Source organism: Zalophus californianus, chromosome 3 (assembly GCF_009762305.2).
Source record: "Zalophus californianus isolate mZalCal1 chromosome 3, mZalCal1.pri.v2, whole genome shotgun sequence".
In the NCBI taxonomy this organism is placed as follows: domain Eukaryota; kingdom Metazoa; phylum Chordata; class Mammalia; order Carnivora; family Otariidae; genus Zalophus; species Zalophus californianus.
The window spans coordinates 23582420-23595416 of record NC_045597.1 but is presented as its reverse complement, the minus strand read 5'-3'; positions in this window follow the sequence as shown (position 1 = coordinate 23595416).

Here is a 12997-nt window from a genome sequence, read left to right as displayed (position 1 = left end):
TGAGCATCCCACTGTTGATGTTGGCTCAGGTCTGATCTCGGGTCCTGAAATCAAGCCCCACATTGTACTCTGCATTCAACAGGGAGCCAGCTTGATATTCTCTCCCTCTCCTCCCTCTGCCCCCATCCCCCACTCTCATTCTATCTCTTTCTCTCTCAAATAAATAAATAAATCTTTTTAAAAAAATATAGTTGACACAATGTTACATTGGTTTCAGGTGTACCACATAGTGACCAGACAACTCTGTATGTCATGCTATGCTCACCACAAGTGTAGCTACCATCGGGCACCATACAACACTATTACAATACCATTGACTATGTTTCCTATGCTGCACCTTTAATGCCTGTGATCTATGCATCCCAAAACTGAAAGCTTGTATCTATCACTCTCCTTCACTTATTTTGCCCAACCTCCCACCCTCCTCCCTTCTGGCAACATCAGTTTTGTTTTCTGTGTCCTCTGAGTCCTCTGTTTTTGTTTTTTTCTTTGTTTTGTTTTTTATATTCTACCTATAAGTGATATCAAATGGTATTTGCCTTTCTCTGTCTGACTTACTTCACTTAGCATAACACCCTGTAGGTCTATCCATGTTGTCACAAATGGCAAGGAATTATTCTTTTTTATGTCTGAGTAATATGTATGCCATTTCTTTATCCACTTATTTATTGATGAACATTTAGGTTGCTTCCATATTTTGGCTATTGTAAATAAGTCTGCAATAAACATAAATGCTTATGTATAAGTTTTACTCTAGTGCTATCCAGTAGGTGAGGCTCATTTCAAATTCTAAGTTAACTGAGCCCCAACCCTTCTCATGTCTCACATGTCACATTGCAGGTAGCTCCGTTCTGTAAGCTCTTGTAACATATATGCACTATGAATGACTTCTATTGGACCATCCTCACGTCGCAAGAGAATTGTCTACAACCATATCTTTTGAGGATTATGATTTTACTATGGAACGAGCCTAGTGGATCAGTGAACTCCGTGGACCAGTGACATATAATCAGGAATATGGGTTTAGTTACTTGATTATGAAGAGCTGAATATTAACATCATGGATGATTGAAACTAGACCTAACCAATTGCAATTAAAAGTTGTAAGGCAGTAAAAGTGCCATGACTAAGTGGAGAAGTCAACCTGCAAAGATCTGAAAAAAGGGGGCATAATTTTGGAGAGCAAAATGTAATGTATTTGTAGCACTAAATTGTAGCACTAAACTGGTAAATTCTTCCAGACTGTATCTTCATATATTTTCATTTTTACAACTAAATATTGTGTCTGTATGAATATTAAATTTCCATTACATTTTAAATCATAGCTGGACTAAAATTCAGTGATAAGGTTTTGATACAATTAATATTGATAATTTCCATTTCCATATTATATGAATTCATTTTGTAAAATTCAAAATTATATGGATCTTATTAATTTAATCTTCATTAGATAAATAGATCACACACAAAAAATCCATTCAAAGGATTTTCAAGAAAAAAAACAAGCTTATAATGGATGAAATCATAGTGTCACTGTAAGGAAAAATGTTAGAGTCTGAGTGCCAGTGGAAATTCCCTTTTAAGATATTCAAACTGATAGTCTTTGTTTGAATTTTTATATGCTTTGCTTTCTAATGCAAGAAAAGGAAATCTGCCAACACATTTTCCTCAGAGAGAAAGCATCAGTGATCTTTTACAATATTTTTCATATTTTCATATTTTGGTTTCAGGAAGATTGTCAGGAGCATATTGCAAAAACAAAGACAAGCAAACAAAAAACTTGCATTCAAGTAATACTTAGACCTCATAGTAGAAGAATAATTAAAGTTATAAAAATTATTAAAGTTATAAAACCATGAAGGAAAAGAAATGCAATTAAAGATATCAGCAACATGCTGAAGATGAAAAGGCATTTCCTGAATCATAACGGACATGGCAGCTTAAACATATCTACCTATTGGGGGGTGGATGTCACTAAGAATGAGTCAGTTTATTTTTTTTTTTATTTTTTTTTAAAGATTTTTTTATTTATTTGTTTGACAGAGAGAGACACAGCGAGAGCAGGAACACAAGCAGGGGGAGTGGGAGAGGGAGAAGCAGGTCTCCCGCCGAGCAGGGAGCCTGACGTGGGACTCGATCCCAGGACCCTAGGATCATGACCTGAGCCGAAGGCAGACGCTTAATGACTGAGCCACCCAGGTGCCCAAGAATGAGTCAGTTTAAATTACAGAAGTCCAGAAAGACTCAGCAACTTTGGCAGTTATTATCCTGAAGTCAAGTGTATGGGACAGACTGAAAATACGTGTATTTTTCAATAGTTTATATAAGAAAACTTTTCTTCCTCAGACTTCACAGTCAAGATGTTTATTTTCCTTGCCTTTAAAAAAGATAGGAGGACCACATTTTGAGAAACAAAGGACACTTTGTACCCAGTGGCACCAGATAAAGATGGTGGCGCAGGTGAATATCACAGCAAAAATAGTGGAAATAGATAAAGGCAGCATATTCATTATAACATCCAAAGCTGTTTTCTCCTGCACAGATCGTAGATTGTTTGTTGCAATTATTGTGATTTTACAATAACAGGGGAAAAATAACTTGCTAAAATGGGGCTGCCCAAGAAGTGAGAAGACATGGGCTTGTGAAAGCTAGTCATATGATATAAAAGACACTGTCCTATTTACTAATCAGGGTTGGCTTTATGAGTGTACAATTAATACAGTTGCAAAGAGCCTGGAGTTCAGGAAGGCCCTGTACTTGCTCTAATGTGTTGCTGTGCTGTCTTGAAATTCTTAATTTTATTTTTGATCTTGTGATTTGTAAGTGAAATCCAATGGGCCAATAACCCAAGTGCATGGATAGTGGTGATATATATAATATTTTCATCCTATGTTCTTTGCCAACCTTTTAACATACAGCTTTTGTGGTGCTCCAGGAACACCAAATTCCAAAGGACTCACAATGCACAATAGTTCAGCAAAACGTTTGCCAAGGGAGTACAAAGTGTGTTATGTCTATGGCTGAGTGAATGGGACACCAACAGCTCTCCGAGAGACATGTTTTCTGTTAGAACCAGAATTTGCTTCAAATGCAGAAAGAAGGCAGTTGCTTTCTAGGAAACACAAACCCTCCAAGAGACTCTATCATATCTTCTCTTACTCATGTTCCTTCCCACACCAACCACTTAAACTGAAAATGTTGTCTTAGAAGGAGAGGGAAAGATAGGGCAACTCATATTCTTTTTCCTCTCAGTCCTTTACTCATCAGCAAGCCAAAGTTACAGTGTATTGGTAGAATGCACATATATCAGTAAATGAAAGAAAAACTGTTGACTTCATTTCTGTGCTGTGCTTCCACTGTTCCGGTAAGAAAGATTGCATATGCATGTACAAGCTATGAAATACAAGTGGCATAATTTCAGTTATTGCTGATGAGTTAAATGCTCATATATTCGAATTAAAACCTGGCATGATATAAAGATGAACAGTAAACATATGTTAATACATAAAATTTTTATTTTTCTTTATTTAGAAGGGCATTAAATAGCAAATAAAAAACACCATGACAACTTAAGAAGGACTTTGGAAGAATGGAAAAGGTTTATATTACTTATACCACTTTAAAATATGGTGAAGGGGCCCAGTGTTTTCATTTTTTACTGGGACCAGCAAATTATGTAGCTGACACTTGCTGGAAAGTATAAATAGATAAAGCAATGGTAGAATTCTTAGCATTTCCAATATAGTCTTTGAACCAGTGATCTTTTCCTTTAGTAATTTCCCTATAATTGTTAAGATTATGCATTGGCTTGAAATACTAAGAGAGAAACAATAAAAGGGTTTCTTGTCAGAGAGAGATGTTCAGTGTATCCTCCCTAAAAAATTACATAGTTTTATTGGTATTTCATATCATTTAGTTTTGAGGTTATGGATACAGATACCTTCATAAAAATTCAAAAGTGCTTGCTAAAGACAAATGTGTAATTCTATTCAAGCAATATAAAGGTCAACAAAAGGAGGTGCAATTAACTAGAGAACCAGGCATGCCAATGAAGGTTGTTTGGAGATGTTATGAATACTATATTTAAAATCAATGTGTGGGCGCCTGGGCGGCTCAGTTGGTTAAGCAACTGCCTTCGACTCAGGCCATGATCCTGGAGTCCCGGGATCGAGTCCCGCATCGGGCTCCCTGCTCAGCAGGGAGTCTGCTTCTCCCTCTGACCTTCCTACCTCTCATGCTCTCTCTCTACCATTCTCTCTCTCTCTCAATAAATAAATAAATAAAAATCTTAAAAAATGTATAAAAAATAAAAAAATAAAATCAATGCTCAAGATTAATAATTTTGGAGATAATGCTCTTTTTCTATGCCACTCTTCTTTTCCCATATAACTTTTCACATTCAGAGAAAGATGAGTGGTAGAATAATTTGCCTGTGTACATACAAAATCACATACGCTTGGACACTCTTCCATCAAATATTGAAAATTACTCAGAGTTTTACATAACTCTTTTTAAAAACTGGGTGTTTACTCATGAGCAAGTCTTGTCTAGTGTTGAATTCCTTTAGGAATGAATTAAATGAATTGAAAAAAATGACCGCAGGAAAGAATGTGAATATATTGTAAAAAATAAAATAGGCATGTCTCCATCTTGAAGAACAACAAAAGAGAAAAAGCAGTATCCTTTTATTTTTTAAGATTTTATTTATTTGAGAGAGAGAGAATGAGAGAGAGAGAGAGCACATGAGAGGGGAGAGGGTCAGAGGGAGAGGCAGACTCCCTGCGGAGCAGGGAGCCCGATGCGGGCGGGACTCCAGGATCTTGACCTGAGCCGAAGGCAGTCGCCCAACCAACTGAGCCACCCAGGCGCCCAAAGCAGTATTCTTTTTTAGGTATCCTTGTGAACCAGGCAAAAAGAAAAGCAAATTGATTTCATTAAAAAATCTCACTAACGATGAGCTATCCCATTAGGGAAGAAATGTGAATGTGTCTTCTATTAGGGCTCTCCTGGAGGATCTTAGCAACTCCTTTTACTTGACTGCTGGAGCATCTTTAATTTCAAAGGGGTTTGGCTTAGAATAAAGTTATGATCTTGTAGCATAATTCAGATTACTGATAATATTTAATAAAAAGGAGAAATATTAAAATATGTAAAATGTTCCATGGAGGTTATAAACAGATGACAGGGATCTGCATACACTTCCTAAAAAATTTTTTTTCCTTATTTCCAAATTTCTAAGATTTTATTCAAACCTAAGGTAAAATATTGCCTGCCTGTTGGAACATGAAAAAGGTGACTAGCCAAGATACTGAAAGAAATATTGCTAGTAAGTTTATGCAGGGTAAAGCTAGTCATATGCACATGCTTGTAACAGATAAATTGTGTCGCACTTTCTTCTGCAAAATATTCAGGAAATCAAGGAAAGAAAAAATGTATATCTCTGTGTGTGTTATAAAGGTCTATTTCTAGATATTTAAAGGTATTTAAAGTTTAAAAAAGAAATAATTCCTGAAATATTTTTAAATAGTCAGAATTTAAAGATAGTAAGCAAATTTGTTTTTGTCAAACTGATATATGAGAGACCTTTCTAAGCAAAGTCAACTAAACTAATATCAATGTGCTGTATCTAGTAAAGTTAATAAAGTTTGACTATCTCAATTTGCTAAACTAGATTGAGTGATTTATAACTTAACAAAGAAATAATCTTTAAAATATGGTTATAAATGCCTGATGAAGTTTATCTCTTGACTATTGACAATACACTTAGCAAACTTAATAGCAGATCCATCTCTTAGAAAATGCATAAATTCAGATACTGCTTTCACAAACTTTTCATATAATTACTGTATATTCTGGACGTTTTAGTACCACTTATAATTTTTTCATTTATAACTGTTTATAAGTGTTTCATTATTATACTTTCACGTTTTAGCTATTTTATATTTAAAACTATAAGCTTTATAAAACAGTGGGTGTGTGGGATATAAATGGCAAAAGTTTATATATTTAAGGTTACAGCACTCTTGTTTTCCTAATTCATGGTCTGAGTGGAGGTCTGGCTTCTTGTCAACATAAAGGCATCCAGAATAGGGGAAAAAATGTGCTACCTTGGGAGATCCAAGGCAGTTTTCTAACTTTGACCTTGTTACTTCTTTGCACTGTTATTTACTTTTAAAATAATTGAAATTTTACTATTAGATATTTCAATATTAACTGCAAAAAATGGTTCTGCACCACCTTGACAATCCCATATCATCATGGGTAATTGAGAATTAGCTCTGACTAATTCCGAATTGGAGATTCAGAAATTTAAGACTTGTAGATAAATAAAATCAACATTCAAACACAAATTTATGTGAAGACATTCTAGTAATAAAAAAATGATGAGGGTCCAATACTTTAGTATATTTAGAAGATAACCTGAGTAATAAAGATTATTTAGAAAGTAACCAAAGAATAAATACCCCATGAACATTCTTAGGATTGCAATCAGTATTTAAGTAACATTAAATTTAAATAAACAAAGTAAAAACTATTTGCATCTACATAGATATAGCCAAACAAAATTGCACCCTCTTTGGGAGTTATAAGGGAGAGATGTACAAATACCTAAGCTGACTAGTGGGAAAACAGAAGTCACTACAGTTTTAGACTTCTATTTAAGGCAATAAAGTAAATTCTGAAAATAATCTTAGCAGTGTGTACCTTTACTGGGAAATAACCAAATGGGCTATGAAAATGAGAAAACATTAATGAAAATATAATTTAAGTGCTGGGACCTGGAAACCTGATTTTCATACCACTTCCTTCATACTTTATGCAAAATAAGAGAACCTAGTTTGCTTTTCAAAAGCATATATAAGGTGAGATATGAAAATGAGGTTTTCCAGTTGTCTTGCAAAAAACAAAAAGAAGTTTAGCAAACGCAGTATCACTAGCTAGGGAGAAATGAAGACATTTAGTAGACCATGAGTATGTAACCCATTTTCTAATATGCCAATATATTATATATATTATATATATATATTGCATCACTGCAGTATATTTTATATATTAGAAAATAGTACTAGTTGTATATATATAATGCATGTTATATATATATGATACGTTACATATATATACATAGTGAGAGAGAGACTGATAGAGTATAAAAACTTGATAAATTGTGGTAAAGCATACATATAAGGTTGGCATTACACTGTTATACGTTCTACTTGTTTTATTATTTTTTTGTAGAGAGAGAGAGCACGTGGGGGAGGGATAGAGGGAGAGAGAGAGAGAATCACAAGCAGGCTCCACCCCCAGCACACAGTCTGATGTGGGGCTCCAACTCATGACCCTGATATCATGAACTGAGCGGAAGTCGAGTCGGACGCTCAACCAACTGAGCCACCCTAGTGCCCCTATTTTTTTTTTTTTATGTTTTAAACATTTTTGTGAGGGAAAAGGGGAAGGTGTTATATAGCAAGCAAATTAATTGGGCTAATAAAAAAGCAAAAACTTCACTTTGGACCTGGACTGGAAATTTCTTTGGAACTCAAAGTTCTTTGGTCTCCTGAGCGTCCAGTGACCTGTTATCTGACATAAGCCTTTCAAAACAGTTTGTTCTGAATGGAGTTTGCTATGGGATTCCAAAAGCTTTGTTCAATTTAGTTTATTAAAATTATTTTTAATCACCCATTAAAACCTATGATAATGATATTACTGCTGTTGTTGATAAAGTTCAGCAACATCACTGCAACATTAGGATAGGCAGCGTGGGTTAAGGAAGGTTTCAGAAAATACTTGGAGCAGATTACATATCCACTTAGGTTGAATGTCCCTGAAATACTAATTTCCTTCATGAAAATTCTCCTGACACAGTATTGGACTGCAATATTACTGACTTGTCCAAATAAAGTATGCCAGTCAGTAATAAAAATCAATGCCCATGATCTCAGGTAGCCACTCTATTTTTGAATTGAAACTAATTGTAAATTGGAAATGTTCCTCATCCAAAAATGTATGAAATAGCTCCAGTTGTACCCTCAGAGAGGTGTGTTGAAGAAGCTACTACTGATCAACACTGAGACTATTTATATATTAAAAACTAATGACAATAGTGAATTATAACACACTGACTTAAAAAAAAGATAGGAGTACATAGTGACTTTTAAGGGTGAGAGAAAGGGAGGAGACATAAACAAAAAAGCTTTAGAGAAAATCGCTGGCGAATAAATGTAGAAAATGTTGAATTAGAAAAGCACCATTTTGCAATCGCAGGTAATAAAATTGAATCTAGCCAGAATCATCAGTAGATGCTAAAACCACTGGAGAAAATGTAAGGGGAATAGTTACTTTGATGATTTTAAGGGTATGATTTGAGTGGTTACTTGCTAATACACAGGGGGAAAAGGCACCTTCAGAATGAAGAGAGATTTGTTACTCAACCTCTCATCTAAGTGATCGAATTTATTGTCATCAATAATGGTAAAGCCTGGCATTGTGTGCCTCACAGAACTCTTTAACCTGTATCTCGTCATGAAGAAACAATCTGACAAATTCTGAATATGGAATACGCTTCAAATTACCTTGTCTGGCCTTTTTAATAAATTAACACTATTTATAAATAGAAGGTTTAGGGACTAATCTAGATCAAAAGGCATCAAAGATGAGTAACAGGCAATTATTAAAAAAGTAGAGTGAAGAGGAAGAGAAGGAGGGTAAGGAGGAGGAGCAGTGGCTGCTTTAGAAGGCATTTTTAGGGGCACCTGGGTGGCTCAGTTGGTTAAGCGACTGCCTTTGGCTCAGGTCATTATCCGGGAGTCCCGGGATCAAGTCCCACTTGGAGCTCCCTGCTCAGTGGGGAGTCTGCTTCTCCCTCTGACCCTCTTCCCTCTCGTGTTCTCTATCTCTCTCATTCTCTCTCTCAAATAAATAAAATAAAATAAAATCTTTAAAAAATAAATAAATAAAAGGCATTTTTAAAGCCAATAGTCAGATGAGCTGATTTGAAGATATAATCTAAGCTATATTCTAGCATGGTTAATTTTTTATAGAATTGCAGATTATTTTCTTACATACGGTAATGCTACTATGGCTATGTAAGAAAATAGTCTTACGGTTAAAAAACTCATACTGAGGTATTTATAGTTTAAGTGTCATAAATTCTACAACTTACTTTCAAATTATATATCTATGTACATAAATTGCATATATATGTATATAATTACACATCGAAATATAGTGTCTGAATCATCAAAATGTGCGTGTATGTGTGTGTTTATGTGTGTCTGTGTTTGTGTAGAGACTATGAAAAAAACTATTAAAATTTAGTGTATTTTGGTGAAGTATATACATATATAAGGATGTTGTCATACTACTGTTCAATAATTTGTAAGTTTGAAATATATTCAAATTAAAGTTGAAATTTTAACAGAATATGATTATTTATTATAAAATAAAATATAAAAATAATTTATAATTAAATATAGTTATTTTAGTATATGTATTTGAAATTGAAAATAACAACTGCGTTTTAATCCTTTCAACATTGTTGCATATCAGCAACTTTGGTACCAAAATATTATTTCCTATTTCCCCTATATTTTGTGACATACTCATAAGTTAAATCCAATAATTGAGCGCTTATATGCCTTTTTAAGTACATTGGCTGTGCAAAATTTCTGTAGACTTCCTAAAAAGAGAGATTTATAAGGGTTGAAATAGTATATGTTAATCAGAATTTGTACATTTTTATGGTACTCAGTTAAACAAGTAGTTATTTAATATTGTAGGCCATTGGTTTGACTTTCTTTTTTAATGATCATGTTTCTTTCTCTATCACTGGGAAGTAAAGAAAAAAGTTGTTAAGAAACTGGAGAAAGTAATAGCAAATGAAAATCAAAGAAGATAGGAATCTACAAATATGATTACTTGATTATGTAAGGTAACATACACATTTTATGTATTATCATAATTGAATAGTGATCTAGTCAAACCTCCAAAGAATGTATAAACCTAGGGTATGAGTAGGCATCCAAGTTAATGGAAGTAGTTATCAGTCAAGAATGACAGATATATGTAGAAACTTTATGGTTTATATACCATATCTGTGCCAAGGAGACAAACATGTGTCTTTTGGGGATTACAAGTTTCTTATTTATTTTGACAACTCCCCTAGAAAAATTCCCCTGAAGCAATGTCTATTCTTTTTAAAATTTCTGAAACTATTTCCTTTGTGACAACCTCCCAGTATAAAATTATCAAGCCTGTGCATGAAAAAGCTAGTAGGCTTTCCCAGTGTTGATTTCCAACTTTAGTTCACTCTATGTTTTCACTCATTAATCTTTTCTATTCCCCACACTGTTCATAGTCTACAGTTGTAATTCTTTCTTGTCATAAATAGTAATATAATTTATTTCCTCAGCTACCACTCAATTAATGTTTCTAAAACTCCCTATCATGTCACATTTCTGATTTCAATCTGCACCAGCGCCTTATTATCTACTGTATGAAAAAAAGCAATGGTTTTTCTTAATTCAATAGCCAACATATAGTACATCATTAGTTTTTGATGTAGTGTTCAGTAATTCATTAGTTGCATATAACACCCAGTGCTCATTACAACACATGCCCTCCTTAATACCCATCACCCAGTTACCCCATCCCCCAGTTACCCCATCCCCCACCCACCTCCCTTTCCACAAGCCTCAGTTTGTTTTCTGGAGTCAAGAGTTTCTCATGGTTTGTCTCCCTCTCTGATTTCTTCCCATTCGGTTTTCCCTCCTTTCCCCTATGATCCTCTGGGCTATTTCTTATATTCCACATATGAGTGAAAAGTGTGCCTCTATTTCCAAAAATATATGTAGAAATATGCAATAGTGTTGCTATGAACAATGGGTTTCTTAACCTGGTATTCCAGGGTCCACACAACTGATTTCTATGTAGATACACCTCATTTTGTTATTTTAAATTTATTATTCCATTATTTTTATTCCTCTCTGCTGTCCGCTCTCAGCACTGTTGCATATTTCTACATATATTTGGAAAGGGAAACACACTTCTGACACATTGTCTTCTTGGTTCCAGACCACTGAAATAAAATAAATATCCCAATAAAGCGAGTCAAATGAATTTTTTGGTTTCCAGTGCATATAAAAGTTATGCTTACATTATAATGTATCTTATTAAGTGTGCAATATCATTATGTCTAAAAAAATGTACACACCTTAACTAAAAAATACTTTATTACTAAAAAATACTAACTTGAGTCATAATCACTGAGTCATAATCACTGATCATAGATAACCATAAAAAATATAGCAATAATAAAAGGTTTGAAATACTTGAAATTTATGAAAAATAGTACCAATAGACTCATTTTCTAAAAAATGTAGTCTCTGTGAAGCGCAATAAAATGAAGAGCAATAAAATGAGGTATGTCTGTAAGTATCCTCTTGATCTCACTTCTTACTGGAAAGACCAGCCCATTTTCCCAATTTCATAAAAATTTCTCTAAATATCCAAAGCCCCAATTGCATGTATTTTCACAACACTAATCATTTAGAACATGATTTAATTTATTAACACTGGTCTTATTCATATGCTTATTATCAGGATGCTCATAAAATGATCAGGAAAATATTGTTTAGTTTAATCACACAAAATGCCCTTCTGTTTTAAACTAAATTCTCCATTGTTTGTGAATTTAAGTATACTCATTCTCCTAAATCTCTCACTTCACTTCATAAATGTCTAACTTATTGTTTAAATGATAATGTATTGAACATATTCCTTCTAGATTATACATTTCCAGGAACAGTGACTATTTCTTTCACTAAATATATTCTTTGTTGTTTGCATGACACGTGGCACAAAATACATGCTAAAGAACAACAACAAAAAAATCTGGATGATTGTTCTGTTTCCATCTCCAATAATACAATATTTTTAAATTAGAGGGAAAAATCAGTTATATGGCAGTAGTATATATAATATTATAACATTTCAGATGAGTTGATTTTTTGCATAATAGCATGGACAGTAAAATCATCATTACTTCGGAAAGCAGTATTTCTTTAATTATGGTGAAATTTAACCTTTCTATTCACATTCAGAAGGGCCACAAACAAAAGCAATTTCCATATGAACACTTTACAAATAAACTTGTTATATTTATGTCCAAAATGAACAATATCCTGCCCACTAGGAATATATAAACAACTATAATCATTTTATGTCAAATAGATGAATTTTCATTGATTGGTGATATAATCAAATAATTATCTACTTCTATAAATATAAAGATGGATGGTTAACTCCATTTCAGGTATGGTCTAATTATGCTTTTATGTAAATATGTTGGTCTTATTACACAAATGTGTGGATAGTTGTGGTTATAATCCAATCATTATTTAACTCTCCATTTTTGTATCATTACAGTCCTCTTACTGGAGTGAATTTGGAGTCATATTCTGGATTATGCTAAAATCTAAGATCTTTCCTAGTTCTAAGTAAACATTATTTCCTAGAAAGAGCAGGAGATCTTTGTTTTAGTGTAACTACATTCAGTTTGTCTGTAAGAGTCAATGACCTGTCTCAAAGATGTAATTTAGGTTTTAAAATTATTTGACTTAATTCATATCCACATATTTAATCAGACACTTTACAAACTCTCATAAGTAATTGCACCAGTATTAATTAGAGCATGTCTACTAAAATGTTTTTCTTGTTACAGATAGTACTATCAAATATTTCACATAAATGGATTAGTCTATGATTTGACTTTTACAATTTTGGACTGTACAGTTTCATTCTGTTGTAATACTTAGTTTAGAGACATCAGTGTTATATTTAGAACAAAAATAGTGATCGTGAAGATACACACACAAATGATCCTAACTGTGAAAACTGAATACTAAAACTAGCTTGCAATAATTACATTAATATTTAAAATTTATTAATATTTGTTATTAATATTTCAATACCAATATTTGATATTACTTTAATATTTGCA